The sequence below is a fragment of the Ischnura elegans genome, chromosome 7, assembly GCF_921293095.1.
Source record: "Ischnura elegans chromosome 7, ioIscEleg1.1, whole genome shotgun sequence".
Classification (NCBI taxonomy): domain Eukaryota; kingdom Metazoa; phylum Arthropoda; class Insecta; order Odonata; family Coenagrionidae; genus Ischnura; species Ischnura elegans.
The window spans coordinates 65,753,659-65,775,430 of NC_060252.1; the positions used below are offsets into that span (position 1 = coordinate 65,753,659).

Below are 21,772 nucleotides of genomic sequence, written 5' to 3' on the forward strand. Positions count from 1 at the left end.
GACCCGGAAATTAGGTATGGTGGATTGAAGAAGAAAATCGTGGAAGTACTAGTGGATAGGAAAAAAGGTAAAATATGGTTCTTAAAGAGTTACATAGAATAGGTTATAAAGGATATACATGAGAATAAATACTGGTATATTCCTCGGCGTCTATCTGGACAGCAAACTCACCTTCCTACCCCACTTAAAATACAGTACTGATAAAGCCATCAAGGCACGGCAAGCGGTTTATTCCCTTTGTTCCCCATCCTCCCCGCTGCCGCATTCTTCTAGAATCCGGCTTTATACTGCAATAGTCCGTCCTTCATTACTCTACGGCTGCGAAATATTCGCTAACAACAAATCCATCAGAGATAAACTGGAATCCTTCCAAAACAAATCCCTTCGCCTTCTCCTTAACCTCTCCCGACTCACCAGAATCAAAGATATCCGCTGCGCTCACGGTGTTCCGTCCATCGGAGAATTTATCAACAAACTAGTGAAAAACTTTAAGTCCAGGCTCAGGGGAACAAACAACACTTTACTTACAGACATCTGGAATTACGATTCTACAATTCCAACAACATACAGACTGCCTCAACAAGCCACTCTTCTATGAGTCTATCCTATATCTTTCCTTCTTCTAGATATTAGTATTGCTAGGTTAATATTGTTTTGTGTGTCCACAGAAAAAAAAGAAAAAGAAAGGAAAAAAAATATATACACATAAAAAAAATGAATTAAAAAAATAAATAATAATAATAAAGCAACAAAACCAATTTAAAAAAACAAAGAAAAAGGGGCCAATCAAAAAAAAATAAAAAAAATAATAAATATATATAGATGTATATAATTTAAAAAAAAATTAAAAATAATGGAAAAAATAAAATACAAAAGTGAAAGAAATCAAAAGAGCCCATTACAAATGTGGACGTGCTTTTCAACTCCGTTTTAATTAATTTGTACTCATTATTCTATCCTGTAAAAGAAATTGTATGATGTATGTAGCTCTGTGTATTTTGATGTCTAATATGTAAGTTTCTGCTAACACAAACAACACGCTACCCTGACAACATATACAACTGCGCCAAAAATTATTGTATTGTACACTGGCTGGTAGGGGTAAACATGGCTTTACCGGAACGGCTTTACACGCGCCTTCGGCGCGCCAACTAATGACTGGAAAGTGTAGCTGAAATGAGAGCGGAGAGGAGAACTGTGTTAAACCAATATTCGGATTGTTAAAAGGCATACTTATATAGGTATATCTGTACCTTTTTATTGCCCAAGTGTGGGCTCACAAAAACACCTAGCTAGAAGGTAAAAAATAAACAAAATAATAAAAAGTTGGAAGTTATGGGGAATATTTTGACTTTATTTTCGATGGGACGCAGCTCGTATTTCTCAAGAGAGGCTCGTCTGAAAATCCATGGATTTTTAGAAGGTTCAAAATGTAAAGATCTCATATTTATCCAACAATAATTCATACAATTTCACCGGAAATGTTACACTGGTCCCTTTGCACTTTTTGTGCCAATTGTCCCCCTTGTGCGATTTAACGCGCGGTCGGTTGGAAAACATTACGTTTCCAAAACAAAATAATGACCGGCCTAATGGACGCATATAACTTTCTTACACCTAGAATCTAGATTTAAAATATGCTGATACCTCAGAGATGGATCCATACGGATGAATATCCATGGATCTTTAGGAAGTAAAAAACGTAAACAGTTCCTCTCTATCTAGAAACAAGAATACGAACTGATTTTCCAATGCCTAAGATCCTACTACTGATTTTCATTGTGAAGAGGGTTCGCGAATGGTGAGGGAGACGGGAGGTCGTATCGCTGGGCGCGAGAGAGGCTGTTCCGGCCTTACGATTGTCCCTCACACATACAACCGCAAGGACTTTCTCCCCACCACACTCGTCCGAGCTCTTCCCCGCCTCCAAAAACTACGTTGTGCTTCCTCCTAATTTTTACGCTCGTCCACCCACCTCGGGACGGAACCATGGTTCGCCAGTGGGCAAAATTGGAGCGGGAGAAAAAAAATACGGAGATAGAGTGAAGAGATGGAGGGAGTGGTTGGATTGCAAAAAGAAGAAGGCCGTAACGAAAAAAAGAGGAATACAAGCCGTAGTGTATGTGCGAAACGTTGGGAGGGAATGGTTCTCTCTCTGAGCATCCACACGGAAGACCCGCTTCCCCCATCGCGATATCCCCAGATTGAGATGGAAGAATATAAAGAAGTGTGTGTTTGGCAGAAATATGGGCGGGTTTTGCCGATAGCGTGGGACGGAAGCGAAGGCGATGATCGGGTTGGTAAGAGTGTTTGGCTTCCCATTCAGTGGACTCCGATTCAAATCCCGGTATTCACCGCCTACCCGGAAAACACCATTTCTTACTATTTCTGAGACACGCGTCATGTGTAACGTCGTGCCTTGTCCAATTCCAACTCCGTCAAAGTGTTACACCTTTGTTCTATAAAATATTATGGATCCATATTGTCCTCGGCGTGTTTATGGATGAAATTTTAAATATTTCAAGTTCATTTTGTGTGGCTCTTTTTTGTTCATGAATTATTCAGAAAGATTGGTACGAAAATAAGATTATTATCTCCCAAAAATGGGCAGGTTGTCTCTATTTGTGAACTAGTGAGACATGCGAGAATGAACTAAATACTTGATTGAGTACTTCATCTACCATATTATCTATGACAGAACGTTAATGAATAAAGGTAAAATTAAAATAAAGTCAGCAACTTGTATATTTGCTAAATATTACACATTCACTCAAAGAAACCTGTGCTATAGAATGAAAGAGTTTAATTTTGCATTATCGGTCTTACGGCGTATTTTATTATTATTGCTGTCGCGGCCTAGATGCTTTTGACTGAAGTCCTGAGCTTAACCATCGCCACGCCATCAATAATCGAAGACCAAGATGAATGAAAAGATTAATGGCAAATAAAGTTTAAATTTGTGAAATTTAATTCATAAATATGCCCAAGACAATATGGATCAAAATTTTGCTAAGTACTACGATACAAAATTTCGACGCCGACAATTAGCCAAGAGCAAAAATATACGGAGCTATGTGCTGCAAGACAAAATGTAATGCTGGAACAACTGCTATTTTAATATTCAATCGGCAAGTTGACAGAAAGGTTGTGTGGGAAGTTAGGGGTTCAGTGACGTAGCAGCAGTCTTTAGATATCCATCGCGAGTAAAGCAAGTGGAGGAGTAAGATTGCACTGTACAGATAGACCTTTTTTTATAATGACACGTTTTTAGCCCCAGAAGTTCTCGGAAATCGTCAGCTTTAATTGGCCGAGAAGCTATCAAGATGGCACTCAAGAGACTTTACATAAATCCAGGCTCGCAAAAAGAAAAGGAACGCTACGCGACACAGAGTTTCTTTGGGCGTATATTTTTTTTTGCAGATGGTGATAATTCATAGCCCAATTCATGTGTCGTAAACTTAGAAAGAAAGCAGAGGAAATTCAAACATTTTTCTCAGATGAAATGAAACGAAATGAAACTTTCGGTATGAATTATTATCAGGTGTAGGCGAATTTATGGGAGAAGCGAATAGAGTTGGTCTCTAGGAACTCATTAGTATTCATAACAGTGGCGGATACAGAAAAAACTCAAAGGGGGGGCGCAACATATCTTGAGTTGTCTTTACTTTTATCGTAATAAAAGATGATCAAGTCACAGGCAAAGTATATGAACATTTTATTTAAAGCGATTATAAACATGTAAAAGACAATGCCATCTTATGATATAAAAAAGTTACAATTGTGGTTTTGCAATGTTCGGTAATACAGGCGGACCCGCAAGGGGGGGGGGGCGCCCCCTGAGCCCCCATCTGTATCCGCCACTGAATCATAAGGAACTTATCGGAAACGGAGTGTACTATTTTATAATTTACCTCCAAGTAATAGTTTTTCCGCTTCACAACTCCTGCTCTTAATTTTTAAAGGACAGTATCACTATCATTTGAAATTTAGGGGACATATCACACCCTCTAAAATAAGATGCGTGTCGTGAGAGATTTGTTCGACCTATTGACTATGAAAGCCGTTTACACGGTACATTGACCCCTGCGAGTTAATGTCTGTTTACATGAACTATTTTTGTGGACCGGAACGGAACATGTACGAATGCGTGAACCAAATTAGAACAGGTTCTATTTTCTGTACCTACATACATTCGCACAAGTTGGATTGGTACTATACACGGTGGTCTTATATTGTTAAAATTATCGATAGAATGCAAAGGCAAGTAGCAAGATTTGTTAAAAATTACTACGATAAACAAAGTAGCGTAACTGAATTGATTAGGACTTTTGAACGGGAAAGTCTCACCAATCGAATAGGCTTTATTGGTAAGAGCCAGGATCGATTCTCTTGCGTTCCTTTCTCTAAAACAATTCATTGCCAAACCGGCGATGCTCATGTTGCACTCCACCGTGAGGTACATCTCGAATGAAAAAGTAATTTCTCTGTATTTTGATATGGAAAAAGTCCTTTTTTGGGTGTTTGTTTTTTTCATCTTTTTCAAGTTTGCTTTTTAGGTACAAGTTCAAAATTGTACATACTTTGTAAGCCCCCTTACCGCCATCACCATCATGATAAATAAAAGTTGTACATTCCTTCTTTAAAAGATTATGCACACCTAAGACGTTAAAAGTGAATTGTCTGAGGCAATAGGTGTATTTGACAAGAATGAAAGGGATACAGAATGCAAATCAGGTGAACTGGATGTTAGTTCACGCGACTGCCACGGCTAGCGGGCAGCTGTTTACCGCAGAAAGGGAACTAGTCCTGGACTACAAAATGTCGTGGGCGTTGTCATGCTAATAACAAAGCGCGGATATGTTTCCTTTTTGTAGGGTTTTACCTTTAGTTGGGCCTTGAACTTAAAAACAGGACAGAAAAATAAAGACTTGGACTTGACGCCTTTCTGCAGTTAGCGATTTATGTGTGATGATGGCTAGGATGAGTTCTAAATGTCTGCTGTAGAATTACCCTGTGCCACACACCCTAGCGGTGTATTGCACGGTATCTCGTAGGTGTAGATTGCTTGGGGGAAAAACGAACCCCTCTCACCTATCCGTCCTACCTACCTGTCCTATGGTGTTTTCGAGTCCCGTTCACTTCATGCTTGTCTTCATTTCATCCGCAAATTTCTCTCTTCTCATCATCCACCCACTCTACGCTTGCCTGTCATCCTTCGCTCCTTTCGTATCGGACTTCAAAATCTATCGAGACTCCAAAAGCCCAACGTTCGAGGGCTCCGTTCTTCTCTCCCATACTTCACTCGAGCGACTCCATCAGTTTGGCCGGCTTTCCTCCCATTTCGTGAGTGTCCTGTTCCCTTGTGGCGTGGTATTTAGCGTTATCTCAGACGTGCCACTCACCCTGTCCGGCCACTTTAAGCACTTAGAGCTGCAGCCATTGCTTGTCTTTCGGCAGAGAACGTCCATAACTCATCCTGATAACTTCATTTTTTTGGCGTGAATGGGCCTGAATATGCTCGTGTAGTGGTTTGGTCTTTTGGACCAAAGTTCGTTGAGTAACCGATATGAAAACTATATTTACGCTTAGGCCGTGGCGTAACTAGGAATATGCTTTGAGGAGGGGGGTTGCTGTGAGTGGAAACGCGTCGTACGAATTAAAATAATCGTGGAAAAGTTCAATTACCTTTTATTTCAATGCAATACGCACTTGTTACACTTCTGAAAAGGTATGTTTTCTCGCAAGATTGAACCTTTTTTTCTCGATCGAAATTATTCCCTTCAAACTCGCCATTAAAAAAATCAATTTCATTTTGCTAACATTTGTGGTCAACCTTTATCACGGCACAGATCAAACTTTTTAAAATTTTTTAATCCAATAAAATAGCCGCGAATAACCAGCGGCGTACCTACTCACAGTTGCGCGCAAGTGAACATTAAAATGAGCGAATACCAAAGAGAAAAATTATTTTACTTATATCGGAATTTGATACCGGAACACCGTGGTATTCGAACTCAAGTGATGCTGATCAAGGCAAACGGTAATTCATTTGTGCGTATTTCGATCGTTTTATGTTCTTCATGATTTCGCGTCGGTGTCTGACGTGGTATTTGCGGCTGCGCCCATCAGATTTCTTTTTCATCGTTTAATTGACGCTATTTTGTTTAATTTCTTGGTCAATTACTCATCGCATGTATTAGAATGAGAGATTTTCCTGCATTTTAACAAGTACTAGAACACGATTTGGTGATTTGAGTAAGATAGCCGTTTACACAATCACCGTTATCACAATGTAGCGGAGCGCTGTCCGCTACTCAGGACATGGACTCTTGGGGGAAACCCAGGAGGTGGGGGCGTGAAGCCCTCGACGGGAGAAGGGCTTTTGGGGCCCGTTGTAAAAGAGAGAGAATAAAGGAGTTGTGGTTTGAACCTCGAAGTGAGCGAACGTTATTTTGAATATCCTTCTCCAGCGAACCGGCGCTACATTGGCGCAGTCGGTAGGATTGTGTTCTCGATCCTGAGATTTTGCGTGCGGTTCGGCGGCGGCAGCCATGGCGGGTATGGTGATGCCGGAGAAGTTTAGTGGTGCGGAGGAGTGGGAAGACTGGGTCTTCCAATTTGAGACAGTGGCGGAAATAAATAAATGGCCTGAGGAGCAGAAGACGCTCTACCTGAGACTCTGCCTCACAGGAAACGCTCTCTCGGCGTTTCGTGATCTGCCGGAGGAAAACAGAGGGAGCTATGAAAAGGCGCGGGAGGCGTTGGGGCGGCGCTTCAACCCAAGGGAAGCGAGCGAGAAGGAGAAGGCGCGATTCGTCCAAAGGGCGCGCAACCCCGGAGAAGACATCGCCGCCTTTGCCACGGACCTCGGGCGCCTTGCTCGGCGCGCATACCCTTCCTGGCCCGAGGATGCGAGAAAGGCCGTAGTGCGCGACCGCTTCCTCGATGGGCTCGACGGGAACATTCGGGTGTGGGTGAAGCAGGCGAGACCTGCTAGCCTCGAGGAAGCAATCGGCGTTGCAATCGAGATGGAGGCAATCCATTTCGCCGAGTCATCCACCAGGGGAGTGAATGCGTTGGCGCCGGCGACGCTCGTCAGGTCACAGGATATCGGTGTGGGGAGTCGAGGGTGTGGTCGCGAGGACAGAGTGGAGGCCGCGTTGACTCAGAACTCAGAGACAATGAGAGAGGTGTTGCAATTTCTACGAGGGATGGTTATGTCGAGTGGTGAGGACCACGACCCCGCTCCCGCTCCGGAGAGGCGGCGCCCTAATTCCAGTGTGAGGCGCAGAGATCGGCCGCGCTGTTGGATGTGCGGCGAGGAGGGCCATCTGAGGGCCGAATGCCCACGGCTTTCCTTCTCGGGAAACGATGGGAGGCCGAGGAGACGGTAACCTTCTCGGCCGCAGACGGAAAAGGAAACCGAGACACTACTTCACCGCTCGAGGGCGTCGGAGGACGCGGAGTAAAGGAAATTTGGACAATTTTGTCCGAGTCAGTGCCCCTGGTGCGCGGATCCGTTTCGGGGATCCCCGTCGAGATACTAATAGACACGGGAGCGGCAGTGTCACTGATATCGGAAGAAATATGGAGCCGCACCGAAAATTCGGGGAAAATCATAACAGACAATGTGACACTAATAACGGCGAATGGGGAGCCATTACGGGTGCTTGGGAAGGGTGAAGTGATACTTCAGATCGGAGGGGAAGAGTTCTCTCATGATGTGCTCATCGCCCCGCGCCTATCGAAGGGATGCCTCCTGGGTGCCGATTTTCTGCGAGCACATCAGTGTGACGTGGCTTTTTCCCGGAATTGCATTCTTCTCCGCGGAAAAGCGGTGCCTTTTCTCTCAAGTGAGGGAAAGTGCGAGTGGGGCTGCGCAGTGACATTGAAGGAGAACGTTGTTCTTCCTCCTCACCACGAAGTGGTAGTGGAGTGTTTGGTGAGCTCGGACCCGGGGTTCAAAGAAAAAGTGGGGATAATCGAGCCAAACCCAAAACTTTTAGAGCGTTATGGCGTTTTCGGTGCGCGGATTTTGCATAACGTGAAGGATACGGTGAATATGCTTTTCTTGAATCCCTTGGGAGAGACAGTGACTCTATACAAAGACACGAAAGTGGGCGTATTGCACGAGTGTTGTCGAGAACAAGTGGAAACATGTCAAAAGCCCGTTTTTAGTCTGGAGAACGCGCATCTTCCCCCAGCATCTTCCCTCTTTGACTTAAACTGTGCCGATATTAGTGAAGCGGAAATAGAGGAACTCAAAACAGTGTTGAATGAGTTTTCAGATGTGTGCTCTCGAGGACCCTACGACTTAGGGCGTACAAACATTCTTAAGCACACAATAGAGACTAGGGATGTGTCCCCGATTCGGCAACCTCCCCGGAGATTGCCAATCCACAGACGCGGAGAAGTGCGACGAATCGTAGAGGAAATGATGAGGGACGATATAATCGAAGAATCATCATCTCCTTGGAGTTCACCGATCGTTCTTGTGAAAAAGAAAGACGGATCGACGCGATTTTGTGTTGATTATAGGCGTCTGAATTCCGTGACTCACAAAGATGCTTATCCCCTCCCCCGCATGGACGACATTCTCGATTCGCTCGCCGGCGCAACAGCTTTCTCCACAATAGATATGGCGTCAGGATACTGGCAGTGCGAGGTCGCGGAAGTTGATCGAGAAAAGACAGCCTTTACCACTGGTGACGGTCTATATCAGTTTAAAGTGCTGCCTTTCGGATTGTGCAACGGACCCAGTACATTCCAAAGACTAATGGACCTAGTGCTCGCGGGTGCACAGTGGAGGTCTTGTTTGGTGTACTTGGATGACGTCATAATTTTTGGAAGGGATTTTAGGGAGCACGTAGAAAGGCTAACAGATGTGTTGATACGCCTAAGGAAGGCGGGACTGAAAATTAAGCCTGAGAAGTGCCAAATCATGAAACCATCTGTGAAATTTTTAGGCCATATAGTCTCCAAAAATGGTGTCGCGACGGATCCTAATAAAATTGCCGCGATCACACAATGGCGATCTCCAGCATCCCTTGAGGAGCTTAGGGCGTTCCTAGGAACTGTGTCTTACTACAGGCGGTTTATTAGAGACTTTTCACAGATAGCCTGCCCCCTTCACAGGTTGACCGAAAAGCATGCCTTATTTAAATGGAGTGCAGAATGTGAAGACGCCTTTCAGACTCTTAAGCGAAAGCTAACGTGTTCACCGATTTTGGCCTTCCCGCGGATGGACTGCGAATTTACGCTCGACTGTGACGCTAGCGGGATGGGTATCGGGGCCGTACTCAGCCAGAGACAGGAAGGCGAGGAAAGGGTTGTGGCCTATTATAGTCGGACGCTCTCACGTGCCGAAAAACAATATTGTGTGACGAGGCGTGAACTTTTGGCGGTAGTAAATTCTACCCGCCATTTTCGCCAATATTTATTAGGCAAACGGTTTGTGGTGCGCACCGATCATAATTCCCTACAGTGGTTGAGATCGTTTCGAGAACCGGAAGGACAAGTTGCTCGCTGGCTTGAGCAATTGTCGGAGTATGACTTTTTAGTGGTGCATCGGCCGGGAAACAAACATGGAAATGCCGACGGTTTATCCCGGTCTGTTTGTAAACAGTGCGCTCGGGGAGAGGGGGAGCTGATTTCAGCGGAAATCGACGCCGTCTTAGAGGCCCCCAGTGAAAGCGTGAGAGACAGACAAAGCAAAGACCCCGTGCTGAGAAGGGTAATGGAAGCACTCGAAGCAGGAATTCGGCCGTCCGAGGGAGAGAGGAGGGGTGACTGCCCGAGGGCGAAGGCTTTGTGGACACAATGGGATAGACTAGTGTTTAAGGATGGGGCTCTCTTTCGAAGGTGGGAAGAAGAAGGAAGGGACGCCTTCCGTCTCCAGATAATTGTGCCTGCTGAGGCTAGGGACGAAATTCTTCGGGCTTTGCACGATTCGCCCGTCGGAGGCCATTTAGGGTATGAGAAAACTCTAGGTAAAGTGAGAGAGCGCTACTATTGGCCCGGATACACAAAAGACGTGGAAATTTGGTGCCGCACGTGTGAAGATTGTTCGCGTCGGAAATCCCCGCCTCACCAGCAACGAGCACCACTGGGTCATTGCCCGACGGGAGGACCGATGGAAAGGATTTCCATGGACATTTTAGGACCACTTCCTCAAACAAAGTTGGGAAATAAATATATATTGGTGGTCGCTGATGAGTTCACCAAGTGGACCGAAGCGTATGCCATGCATAACCAAGAGGCGGAAACAGTGGCGCATCATGTTAAGGGCTTCGTGTGCAGGTGGGGAGTGCCACGGGAAATCCATACTGATCAAGGACGCCAATTCGAATCCCGCCTCTTCCAAGAGATGTGTAAAGTGATTGGGGCGGTAAAAACAAGAACATCACCCTACCACCCACAGTCGGACGGCCAAGTCGAGCGGTTCAATAGAACATTATTAGCTATGTTGAGCCAGTGGACGGATATGGAATCCGAATGGGATGAGCATTTGGATTCCGTCATGCTAGCCTATCGGTCGGCCAAACACAGCAGCACAGGATTTACACCTTATTTCCTTATGTTTGGGAGAGAAGTGCGCCTTCCCATTGAGTTAGAGTGGGGGATCCCTGACGTGCAGAGGGGGGTGGCGAAAGAAGGCGACTTTGTGAGACGCTTGCGAGAGAGCCTCGAGAAAGCCCATGATCTCGCACGGCAGAGGCTTGAGTCGGCCCACCTCCGGCAAAAAGAACAATACGACCGCCGTTGTCACGGTGCACCCTTTGAGGAAGGGGAAAGGGTATGGCTCCACGATCCCGCTACGGCAAGAGGGAAGTGTCGCAAATTCCATCGCCCCTGGACGGGTCCTTTCCAAATCATACGGAAATTGTCCGAGGTCACGTACCGAGTGAAGAAGGTGGATAATCCTCGCCGCCGCCTAGTGGTACACTTCAACCGACTCAAAAGGTGGGAGGAAAGACCGGGAGGAGACACGGAAAAGGAATGTGAGAATACGGACGGAGTTGAAGAGACAAAAGATGGGCCAAGAGAGGCCGAGACAGCGAGGGAAAAACCGGTCGTCCGCGGAGGGGGTGGATGGAAGTTTTTCTCCATTCCACCAACACAGGAGGGCCAAGCGACTCCGGCAGCGAGAGAGGAGCCACCAGCTGAAGCGGTTATTGAGCCGACCATGCGATATCCCAGACGGGTGACAAGGGAGCCAGAAAGGTTTCAAGCCGGGCTCTGAGGAAGGAGTAATTCCGGGGGGGTGGTCTCTTTTCTTTTCGTTTCAGAGGTAAGGAGATAAAGGCGCCAACTTTCCGAGATCCGAGGACAGCGAAGGTTCCAGCTATGCTGACCGTCGCGAGGGCGCGACGCCTTTGAAAGGAGGGGGCAGTGTAGCGGAGCGCTGTCCGCTACTCAGGACATGGACTCTTGGGGGAAACCCAGGAGGTGGGGGCGTGAAGCCCTCGACGGGAGAAGGGCTTTTGGGGCCCGTTGTAAAAGAGAGAGAATAAAGGAGTTGTGGTTTGAACCTCGAAGTGAGCGAACGTTATTTTGAATATCCTTCTCCAGCGAACCGGCGCTACAACAATTTATATGTAGCGGGTTAGCAATTTCTTCGAATGAATTTTTAAAAAATTATGGTGGCATCCTCAAAATATATATCTGCTCTTGCGCACTTAATGACTAGTCAAAGAAATCTTTTCTAAGCTTCGTAATACTAACGGCTGGTGTAGCAATGGGGTCTGTTAGAAATAAGGCAACTTTACGACGTTAAAAAATAATGATGAAAGCTATCCAAAAATAATAGGAACGTTTAGCTTTTTCTTCTTCAAATCATACGCTCTCTATACGGTCAATTGTTTCAAATCTTTAGATGCACGATCTTTAAATGAACGTAATTGTGCGTACTTTTGTTATGATGAACTTTATTCTTTCAACTTCAGTTAACTCATCTCTCCTCTCGAGCGATAAAACGGCTTTATGAATTATCTCATGATCCTCTCATTTGATAAGGTGGTCTACAAAAACAATTATTGCGGCTACTTCATTGGCCAACAGCAGTAGTGACAACAAAGGCACGAGGAATAAAACACGTACAGGTACGAATTTAGATTGTTTTTCAAATATATTTTGTTGACAACGACTTCCGTGTTTCTCATTTTATATTTCAGATTTGATCTTTGAACCGATTACATTCACCTCGTTTTTCTTTTTCTATGGTATATTTTTGCACGTACCGGAATATGATTTAGTAATTTGAATAAAATAGCTGTGGCACCACAATTTTATGTTGCGGGTTAGCAATTTCTCTGCACGCATTTTAATAAACTTTTTATGTTAAATCGTATAAATTTTCTCGCGAAAAACAATTTTCATGCGTACTTCCTGTCTGCTTCACGAAATCTTGTCTAAGCGCGGTGTGTGTAATGTTTTTTGTTGCGTTATTTTATAATAACTAAGGTGAATCGTATGCTTCTTAGAATCCGTATATCCCTGTATATATTTCTTACGATTTGTATTGCTTTGGTTACTTGGCCTTAAGGCGATAGTAAGGTCATTTCATTTCTTGGCAGGAGTCAAGCTGGCTGACTTTGGTTTTAACTCGGCGAAGTAACTCTAAAGAGAATACCCTTTTTAAGCACTCTGATGTTTTCTTGTATGCGGGGGTAGTTGAAGATTAGTTACGTCTACTTATCACTGTCTTCCTTTTGTTGCCATGGGCGTTCAGGCTTCTATAATATGGCAATCGCTTTGCGCCTCGCAAACGCCAAATCAGTTTTAGCTACTCTTGATCTTAGTTTGTATCTTTTTATTTTATTTTACAGAATTGAAGGAACTGTATCACACACTGCCTTGACCTCTGGGGACCTCACAGATTGAACCCCCGCAAATCATCTAGTTGTGGTGAGTATAGTAAATTTCCGCAATTCTTGTCTGACAGCGATAATTGATGACGCTCATCTTTGCCTCATATTTTTTTCTTATTTATTTATTTTGTACATTTTGAGATTTTAGTTTACATAGGCCGTGTTTTATTTAAATAAAATATAGTTTTTCAGCGTTTGGAGATTTTAGTAACCAATATTATTGCTGGAAATAATTGTTACTCCTTGATTCCTCGCGCGTACTAAATATTTAATATTTTTGGTAGAAACTTGAAATATTTGGGTTGCATATTTGATTTTATTTGATCCTGCTTTAAGCATCGTATAGGTTAAGACAATTTTGATGACAAAGTTTGGATAAGAAGGAATGTTATACGAATTCGAACTAATCGCCGACAAGCCGACTAAGTTATTGTTGTAATAAACTCATTAACCGATGAATGGATTTCTTTTGAAAATTTTCAAGTTTAATCGTTTTAACCGAATTTAGTTTTGTGGTCTCCAGATTCCTTTCAAGTCTTGAATGACAATGTCTCACAAATATCCTCAAAATAGTGCTAAACAAATTTGATCGAAGGAAACCTTATTAGTCACTTCAGATGTCAATTATTAATTAAAGTTCTCGATTAATTAATTTCGAGAAATATTTTTAGGCACTTGTGCTAAGAAGGGAGCGTGGTAGAGTAGGGAGTTGAACCTTTGGCGGTTGATCAAAGGATTTAAGGAAAAGCCTTCCGACACATCAAACAAAATTCTGGTAGTGCTAGGTGGCCCTGGAAAGGAACTGGTCCCCATACCCTGAATGTATGTGTGAATTTCACACGCCTGTGCTCAGTCAGGCGTGAGCTTTACCGGCACCTATTCAAACAAACCTTCAGGTCAGGTGGAATCACTGAGGGAGTAATGAGTCTTGCTAAATAAATATTTTTCATGTCCTTTGCTTATTTTGCAATATATTTGTTTTTGAATGGCAGCATCTTCTTGGGTCCCCTTCCGTATTCTTTGTTTATAGTGTCAATAGTTTCGTCAAATGTTTGTTTGAAATAATTGCCATAACGTATTGTCATCTTAAATTCTTGTAATTAGTATGTTATATCTGAGTGCAATTATTAATTTTTTGTTGAAAATATTATATTGCTTTTTTCATGCTCTTGGCGATCTGCACAGGTTGCATTTGTCTGTAATTATATTTATTTACTTTTTTACTTCTATTTATCTACCAAGATGAAATGTAGAAAGCTGTACTTTTATTTTCGCATGGACCCCAGTGCCTACGAAAATAAACGACATTATTATCATTAATAGTTTCGTCTGCGTTTCGGTATAATTTCCACCAGGCGAAACTGTGGTCACTATAATCAACGAGCACGGTTGGAAACCCCGGAAAATGCCGCCATTCGTTATGCAACACCGTGGAAGTGTTCGCACCATAATTATTTTTGCCGAGTTTCTCAAAATTCCTTTAAATCAAAACTTTGAATCGCTGTTTTCATAATTTTCCGATGCGACAATCGATTGATTTTAATGACATTTTATCAAGGTCGGTACTGTCTCCTTTGATTTCTAGATTAAAGTTATAATTTGCCAAGTGTTTATCTGGGAATTTTTTTTATAATCTAATAAATTTTGCTCTGGGTCTCTGTGCAAGGTGGATGGTGTCAATCAAATCTGGAGGGTGGTGTTGGAGAAAAATTATTTGTGTGGCTGCGTCAAACAGTTGGCGTTAATTTAAAATCCTTTGATGTAGACTCTATAGGGAGCGATTTATAATCCATTCCTGCAGATCCCTGAGTAAAAGCAGAGAAATGAGAGTAGCTTAGTTTTAACCTCAGAGTGTCCAAGTTTCCGTGAATACAAATCAGGAAACTCGGAATCAGAGCTTAGCTGTAACATAGGTAGTAATTGCTAATAGCAAAAAGTAATAATGAGGGTTCATATTTTGCTTTACTCGTGATTTTTTTCACCAAATACAAGAAAAATTGTGCTGACGCAATATAAGTATAACCTAGATCGTTGGATATGAAGTCATGGGTTCTCCTTTATCGGAAATTAGTATAAATTAAAAGTACCTCTTTGGTAGGTACTCCATCTGAAACAGAATCAAGTATATTTTGCTATTGGAAAACAGCCTTTTGGCCTTAATAATTATTGATCCCTATGTAATGCCTCTGTTTGGTGGTTAATATGGTATCTCTAGTGGTACTACTTAAAAAGGCTGAAATACTCACTTCATGTTCCTCATCTTCACAATAAATTTCTTTTTATCCTTCGAAACTCACTAAGCGCTTGTAGCCCACGATATTTTAGTTTCCGCAGGGGACAACATTCCAGTAAACGCGATTTTTCTTGGTTTAAAAAAAATATTTGATAAAGTGCCCCGCAGAAAGTCGTTAATAAAACTGAAATCTTACGGCGTAGATGGCGATGTCATTTTCTGGACCAGAGAACTTTTGAGCGATCGCGTTCATAGAGTAGTATTAGACAGCGCAGTTTCCAACGAGGTTAGAGTCACTTCTGGCGTCCCTCAGGGTAGTGGCATAGGCCCTCTTGTTTTCGTTCTCTATGTGAACGATGTTAGTGAAAAAGTTGACTGCAAACATCGATTTGCTTTCGAAGCTGTAGTTCACAGGGAAATGCGTTGCAGTAAATATGGGGTTAAACAAACGAACAATCTTACTGCAATCCAAACTTGGTGCGATTCGTGGCAGCTGTAGTTAAATTGAAAAAAATGTAGTCATGAATTTCTGGAAAAAAGTAACTCTCCACAAAAGAGCTATTCAATTCAGGGTACGGAATTAGCGACTTTAGAATCCGATAAACATTTCAAAGTTAGACTCAATAACGATCTGTCGTGGAATAAAGATATTCGGGAATTAACAGATTTAGCTTACCGTAAATTGGGATTTGTTAAAAGATTACTGAGGAAGTGCAACAACAAAGCGAGAGAAATTAGCTACTTCTCCCTCTTATACCCCATTAGGAATAGCTACCAGTGTTTGGGATCCTCATGAAATGGGCATAAATACCGCGTTAGAACGCGCACAGAGAAGAGTAGCCAGGTTCGTTTAAAGCCGTTACGATAGCCTTGCTAATGTTACTGACCTCATGGAACAATTCAGATGGGAATCACTGTCAGACCATAGATTTAAATATTAACTAAACCTATTATGCAAATTCTAGAGCAGTTCATTTTCCGAAGTAAGTTAGCCATATCTTACGAACACCAACATACTACGGTAGATCAGATCATAAAAAATAAAATAAGAGAGACTGTAGAACAAATGGATTTAGCATGTCATTTTTTCCGCAATCGATAAGAGACTATATAGGCAGCGTCAGGACTTAAAAATGGGTGAGTTGATTGGTAGTGTAGCTCAATCGCTTATATGTATTCCTTGATGCATATTTCTGAATTTTACCAGTATTTATAACAGCAGGTTTTGCATGGAAATCTATTTAAAATTCTCCTTAGTAACCGTCAATTCTCCTGCATTGTGCTATGAATTTTTATTCGTTGAGAAATTCCTAATATTTCCATCGAGGTGCAGTTAATAGCTGCGATTGAATGTTCCTTTCGTACCGTTGTTGTTATTAACGGCGGTTTTGATTCAGCAGCACGAGAACATCCTCGCTAATTGCCATTTCCAGTTCGTGACCAATTTCGGAGGGAAAGGAGCGTCCGATTGATTTGTGATTATGCAGTACGTGCTCAGGAGATGTTTTCCCTGGTTGGAACCCAAAAAAGAAATTGCGATAGACAGTGTTTATCCACCATCGCGCGAAACTCATTATCAATTCATGTGATTAATCGTCCTGGCACATTCTCTCGGTCCACTCTCCTGTACAGAACCATCATTCATTGATTGCGCCACTGTCTTTTTTTACCATTATTGGCGACGTAGGTTTTTGGAAATTAAACGGAGGAGAATTCTGTTTGAACATGTTTCCCATTCAGCTTTTTTTTTCAAGATTTTCGCTCTTTTTTTTTTTAGAAGGTCTGGAATCTGTGTACAGATATCCATCGGTTTTTATCACTTTTGCCATCAAAACAACCGTTTCATGTTCCCGATAACGATTTCTCATCAGATATGATCGTGTGTGTTTGCATTCGTACTGGAAATGCGTGCGAATGATAAGAGGTAAGAGATTAAAAATGAAATGCAACAAAATCTTGTCACTCTAATCTGAAGTTTGCACTGGTTTAATTAATAGTCCATTGAATAAGTGGTTGTAAATTCCATGGCACTTTTAGGCGAGCAATAAGCATTAGCACTAACGTTTGAGGAATTCAATCACTCACGGTCATGATGGGAACCGTTGCTTGTATTAGTGATCAGCCAACTACATGCTTGGTATGACCAGTGGGAAAATATAATTGTTATTGAAAGTGAATCAAGCACTAGTTCCTGTTTATGTGAAAATTTTATTCCATAGGTTCACCTCGTTTTTTTCTGTCGTTACATGATCATCGAGGATTGAAAATTGTTGTTAAAATGCTTTGTTTAATGAAATGTTTCATTAAGAGTTATATTGTTTATTTTCCATTATTTAAAAATGTATTGTTGGTCCCTCTCTATGGAAAATAAATTTATTATGATTAACAAAAATCATGTGACCTGCTTAGATACACCGAATAATCTCTCTCATGATAGAAAGGTGGGGGGACCTTAAGATAAGTATTTAAGAAAGGCACCGAAAGTACTGCTACTATTAAAATACGGGCGTAACGATGTATTAATGCACATTAAATCATTACGACCCTCTGGTGCCTTTCTCATTATCAATGCTCTAATTACATAAATAGGATATAATTCCATTATATTCATTGCGTGGTATAAAATGTAATATAATCTGTGAAAATTCACACTTTTTGTCATCGCGGATTATATGTTGAGCCTGATGGGCTTAAAATTTTACGGTAATTGGGCAAACAAACCGTTCATTTTGGAAGCAAAGGTTGCAATTTTCAATATTTATCTAGAATTCAAATACAATTAAGTTTTTTTTATTAAGTGATTAGATTGGCGTTACCTTATTTGGTGACCTTATCTTAAAATTCATTTCAATGAGCGTTAAGTACGGAGTCCGCTTTTTTTTTTATCCGTATGATGTGCATCGATATGGAAAATTCGACTCCAAAAATTTCTAAGTGGTATCGTGAGATTTGGAGCAAAAATTAGAAATTTCCAGTTAACCGCGTCAAAGGATAACCGAATAAATCCGAGCGCGTGAAAAGGATTAGTCATAATTTCTTCAGAAATTCTAGTTTGATTACTTCCAATGTATTATAATACCGATTAATTTCTCAAAATATCGCTGTGTAATCACAATTTTGCTGATGGCAGGGATTTTGTTACAATCTGGAGATTTTAAGGAAAATCCGTCACAAATAATTTAGATATCGTTAATTATTTATCCTGAACGTACAAGGGGCATAATGCCACATTCGTTTCGTTCTCAGATTAGTTTTTCCTTTGAGGCGTGGTACTTATTTGCTTTTATCCTTTCACGAGGTTTGGTACTTATGCGTTAGTAAATATATAAGTTTTTAGAATAAGATAAATTTAAAGAGTATCGTGGTTTTTCAACAAAATGTGATTACCTTAGAAATCCAGCCGTGGACAATGTGATGAAGCCATGGTCATATCTCTAACATATATATATTATAAAACCTAACCATAATTGAAGTCAGTTCTATTTATTATTACCTCTTTTATATTAACCAACTTGAAAGGAATGATTTGAGCGAGTTTGAGTGATTGAACCTTGGAATCCGTCTGATTTTAGGAAAGTTATTCTACTCCTACTGCCCTCAGTACTGCCTCTTTAGCTTAGCGTTGCTCTTTCCAGGATATGAATAGGAATTAGGGGCAAGAATTCCTATTGTGCTTTGGACCTCTACGTAACCCTGCCTTTAGTTCGCGCTTCAACGTGGTTTTTAAAATAATGTTCTTACCGAAGAATTCCCGCTATGAACCATGTGATTAAGATAATTTCTTTATAATATGTTGATTAAAGCCAGGGACGCCGACTTACAAAAAATATTGGGGGGGCCCAAACCGGGGATCTTTCCCCGGGAAATTTAATAAGTAGTGAGTTTTAAGTTTTTAAGCATTTCAGAAGAGTCATATGATAAACATTAGAACAATAAGAACCTTAATCTCGATATCTGGACACTCCGGGGAAAATCGACAAGCCTGACACTTTTTTCCTCACACCCATATCGAATTATTGAGGGGGCTCGGGCCCCCTCAAGCCCCATGGAGTCGGCGCCACTGATTATTTAAAGCATAATGTAAGTCAGTTCTGTTTATATTCAACTCTATTCTATCAACATCTTGAAAAGAATAATTAGGGTGAGTTTGAGTGATTGTACCATGGAATCCGACTGATTTTTGGAAAGTTTTCTACTCCTACTGCTCTCGGTACTGCCTCTTTAGCTTAGCGTTGCTCTCCCCAGAACATGAATAGGGATTAGGGGTAAGAACACTGTGCTAGAGACCTTTCCGTAACCCTGTCTTTAATTCGCGCTTCGGCGTGCTCCTTGGAGCCATTCTTAGACAAAGAAGACTCCTCAGATGCTCAGGCCGAGGAGAGAGCTTCGGGTGTAAGCTGGGCTGGAGTGTCTACATTAACTTTGTCTGGCTCTCTCGTCGTTCGCGGGGTAGGCGGTAATACTGCTCCCGCGGGAGGAGGTGTAGACAAACAAGACGACCCTTCGACGGAACCTTTCTCTCCCCACTATGTTCCTTATCAGCTTCGAGGCGGCTTTCATCCCATGAGTATAAAAGCCCCTATACACATCCAAGTATAAGTAATCTTTCCTTTGCTCGCCCTTTTTTGATTTTAGACACATTATTTAACGAATCAAAGGTTTTCTCCATCAGATACGGGAAATATCCTGGCGAAAAATATATTTCAAGGGGGCCTCCTCCTTTTTTGAAGGGTAGGAATTAGGTTTGACGGGTGATTGTATTCATATTGTGGCTAAAGTGTTTGCAAATTTTTGGGTTGGGATTGGGTTCAAATCCTGACGGAGGCAGAGAGTTTTGCAGAAGTTCCCCGGTCCTTGCTTGAGTGCCGTGTAAAGGGGTTCCTCAGGTAGAGTTCCACTTTGACCGTCGAATGGGACGTTAAGCTGTGGTCCTCGAGGTGTCTGTCATTGAGAGCAGGCCAATTCCGACGCCGGGTTTTTCTCCACCGTTTCTTTCCCAGCCTTCTTTCCACTTTGTTTACGCTGGGTCTTTCCATGTCACATCTTGCGAAGTATGGAATCAATTGTCAGACGTTGTGAAAAATCTGAAAATTCGAGTCAATTCAAAAAGAAATACAATGAAGTATTGATTGGTGTGTAATAAATATTGTAAGTGATGTGAATATTCTGATGCAGTTAACAAAATCAGATGTTTTACATATGTACTCATGCATTAGCCTTGCTGATAAATATTTTATTACATTTTGTCAAAAATTATGTCGCATTATGTAATATCGATGTATCATGTAAAGCTTCATATTTTATGTAATGTATGGTCATGTATTATCCTAAGGGACACACCAAATCCTATATCAAGGTTAACATATTAAGTTAGGTTATACGCCGGTTTTCTTCCTCCTTGGTTCGGTGTTAAAATTTATTGAAAACGGATTCTTTTACTAATGCCAAGCAATAGGAAAAGTATATTTTTTCTATTCCAGCACTAATTGAATTAAAAAAAAAACACGAAATTACTTAGAAATTTTGGCTTAATAGAGACTTAAACTCGTGCCTTTAGGGTGAGAGGAAAGTACCCTTCCGATATTTTGAAGCTTTCTTTGCGTGATTTACGCCTTTTTTTATTTCGCTGGGAAACGCATAAATTTTCCCTCGAGTACGTATTCAAATGAAATACTTGAAATTTGATATTTGTGATCCATTTATCAAAATAATGACCCCGAAAACGTCCTCTTTCACTGATATGATCTAAATATACGATCCAATTAGCGCATGCTATTTAAGGACATGTATCACTCTTAGGATTGGGTGCCGTTGGCAGTTTGCTCAATATATTATGTTTCTGTGGACTCATTAAAACACTCCATTGGGGAAATTAATTTAGTCAGTAGTCATTGCCTGTGGAATAAAATTAGATATGACACTGATTTAATTGAAAATTCTTTATAACATTTAAAATAAATAATTTTTACAATGCAGCGGTTACAATACAACTTTTGGAAACCGTTAGAAGTGTAGAAAAAATATTTTTAGCATCCAATAATTAAAGCAACTATTTCTACCTACTGGTACAATATTTTTTCTTGATCAGCCCAACACGCTCAACCTATCACAAATTTAATTTTTTCCATGAATCTATAATTAAGGGAGCTCCACGATAGGTTTAGCAAAGTATCAGAAAAATTAAAACTAGGAATTTATAGATTTTTAATTTTTTTAGATCACTCTGTCCATCACATCCACTTTTCATTTCGTTCTGGGAAAAACGAGTTTTCTATGGTAACATATCAACAAACCCAAGCAAACGTGGTAGTCCCACGAATTGTGTCATTCTGGCATGGGCTTTTTCAATCAGTTCTTACTTTCGTTACTTTACCTAAGTAGTTTTATATTCATTTCTATCATTACATCCACTTTTCATTTCGTTCTGGGAAAAAACGAGGTTTCCATGATAACATATCAATAAACCAGCAAATCTGGTGATACCAAGAATCTTTCGATTCCGGCTTGAACGCATTCTAGCAATTCTATCTTTCCTTCTGTAAATGGTGTATTCGCTGGCATCTGCGGATTTGTGCGTGGGCAAGGATCGAGTGATTCAGGATTTGGACTTAGCTCATAGTGTGTTATACTCATTTTGATTTCCCTTACGCACCCTCCATAGCTGGGTGGC

At 41.5% G+C, this 21,772-nt stretch overlaps 2 protein-coding genes across 5 annotated transcripts in view; one reads left to right on the forward strand and one right to left on the reverse strand.

Moving 5' to 3' along the window:
* LOC124161995 overlaps positions 1-21,772 on the forward strand; it is a 317,004-nt gene that overhangs the window by 177,104 nt on the left and 118,128 nt on the right. For 3 of the 4 annotated variants that reach the window (XM_046538302.1, XM_046538305.1, XM_046538303.1), the window contains one exon: positions 12,828-12,906. The gene's annotated coding sequence lies outside the window, so the exon portion shown is untranslated. Of the gene's footprint in view, positions 1-12,023; positions 12,102-12,827; positions 12,907-21,772 lie in introns of those variants that run through there. The other variant, XM_046538304.1, reaches the window with a different exon arrangement.
* The window catches only part of LOC124162990, a 171,588-nt gene that overhangs the window by 117,538 nt on the left and 32,278 nt on the right, over positions 1-21,772 (reverse strand). The gene's annotated exons all lie outside the window — the stretch shown is intronic.